Source organism: Rhinolophus ferrumequinum, chromosome 19, assembly GCF_004115265.2.
Source record: "Rhinolophus ferrumequinum isolate MPI-CBG mRhiFer1 chromosome 19, mRhiFer1_v1.p, whole genome shotgun sequence".
NCBI classification, from domain to species: domain Eukaryota; kingdom Metazoa; phylum Chordata; class Mammalia; order Chiroptera; family Rhinolophidae; genus Rhinolophus; species Rhinolophus ferrumequinum.
This window is the reverse complement of record NC_046302.1, coordinates 16,298,174-16,300,415: the sequence shown is the minus strand read 5'-3', so window position 1 is coordinate 16,300,415 and position 2,242 is coordinate 16,298,174. Positions and strand designations below refer to the sequence as shown.

Below are 2,242 nucleotides of genomic sequence, written 5' to 3'. Positions count from 1 at the left end.
TGAAGGTGACCATAGTGATATTTAGCAATGAGGTATATAGCACTTTTTCTAGGATGAGATCATGAACTTAATTGTCTGAACTTCATATTCCTTATGCTATACCCTACATCCCCATAACTACTTTGTAACAATCTCTTCGTACTTCTTAATCCCTTTTCCTTTTTCACCCAATCACAACCCTCCTCCCTCCTGGCAACCATCAAAGTATTCTCTGTATTTATGAGTTTGTTTCTATTTTGTTCATTTGCTTATTTTGTTCTTTGGATTCCACATATCAGCGAAATCACATTGCACCTGTCTTTTGCTGTCTGATACACTTTACTCAGAACAATACCCTTCAGGTTCATCCATGCCACCTCAGATGGCTGAGCAATATTCCATTGTATATATATACCACCTACTCTTTATTCATTCATCCACCAATGGACACCAAGGATGCCTCCACATCTTGGCCATTGTAAACAATGCTGTAATTAACATATGGATGTACACATCCCCTCCAAGTAGCATTTTGGATTTCTTCAGATAATTACCCAGAAATGGGATTACTGGGTCCTTCTTTGTCTCTTGTTATAGCTTTTGTTTTAAAGTCCATTTTGTCTGGTATAAGTATTGCTTCAAGTTTAAGTTTGTTTCAATTTTCATGAAATATCTTTTCCCCTTCCCTTTATCTCAGCCTGTGTGTGTCTTTTGATCTGAAGTAAGGTTATTATAGACAGCACATATAAGGGTCTTATTTCCTTATCTATTCAGCCACCCTATCTTTTGATTGGAGCATTTAATCCATTGCCATTTAAAGTAACTGTTGATAGTTATGTAGTTATTGCCATACATATATACATATATACATACATACATATATATATATACACACACACACATATATATATATATATATAATTTGTCTTAATGAATTCCCTCTAACATTTCTTTTTTCTTTTTTAACAGTTCAGGCATTTAATTAGGTTCTTCGTAATTATTTAGAACACCAGTTTGTGAGGATAAACCCCATTTGTGAGAGCAAACACAGAGTGGAGGTAGCCCTGGAGCTGAGGAACTGCTTTGATTTTTGGCAGAATTTGCGAGTCCACGGCTTTCTGATAAATTTTGCACTGTTCTGTAATCTTGTATTTCTCTTTCTCTGTGTTGAAGATCTTCCCCTCCTGGTGACTGGGCTTACACAGCTTATTCTTCTTGAAGTAAGCATCAGTGAGATGTTTGGGAATCTTCACACCACTGATATCATTTTTGGTGGAGGTGACGATGACCAATTTCTGGTGTGTTCTACACAGAGGAACTCCATTGAGGGACAGAGGTCCAGTCACAAGTAGCAAGCCACTGCTCAGCTGCTTCAGGAAAACCACCCTCTTGCCTCTATGTCGCCCAGTGAGGATGATCACAATGGTCCTGGGAGTGATGCTGGCCTGAAGTTTTCTCACGTGCTTTCTTGCCATGGCTCAACAGCTTTCTAGGCACGTCTTCAGTAGGATAGTATCTAGGCATTTTGCGAAGTTTAACCACTCGGGTGCCACCATTCTTGTCACCACCGACTGGTTTTGTGACAGTAGCAAGAACCTTCTCCTTCTTTTTCTTTTCAAACCTGGATTTAGCTGCTGACTACTTCCTCTTGTACATGGCCTTTTGGGAATACATAGCTGATCGGGAACATCTGCCGATTCCTCTGATCAGGACAGGGTGTCAGCTACAGTGGGGCTTCCCCTTTTTAGGCGTTTTGGTCTTGAGATTAGCCTTCTTAACCTTGCCACCAGCATCAGCCTTCTTGGCTTCAGGTTTCTTCTCCTTAGTGTCCAGTTTCTCAGGTTTTTCACTCGCCATCTTGCAAGTTGGGAAAAAGCTAACATTTCTTATAATACTGGTTTAGTGGGGAGGAACTTTTTTTTAGCCTTTTCTTATCTGAGGAGTTCTTTATCTGTCCTTAACTCTAAATTTTAGATTGGCTGGGTAGAGTAATCTTGATTGTAGTTTCTTGCTTTTTATCACTTTGAGTATTTCCTGCCAATCTCTTCTGGCCTGCAAAGTTTCTGTTGAGAAATCAGCTGACAGTCTTATGGGGGCTCCCTTGTAGGTAACTAACTGCTTTTCTCTTGCTGCTTTTAAGATTCTCTCTTTGTCTTTAACCTTTGGCATTTTAATTATGATGTGTCTTGGTGTGAGCCTGTTTGGGTTCATCTTGTTTGGGACTCTGTGTATCCTGGGCTTGAATATCCATTTCCTCCACCAT

At 39.7% G+C, this 2,242-nt stretch overlaps 1 pseudogene; it reads right to left on the bottom strand.

Annotated features, from left to right (window-relative positions):
• Nucleotides 1–980: 980 nt before the first annotated feature.
• On the bottom strand, nucleotides 981–1,836 carry LOC117011962 (60S ribosomal protein L6-like; annotated as a pseudogene).
• Nucleotides 1,837–2,242: the final 406 nt, after the last annotated feature.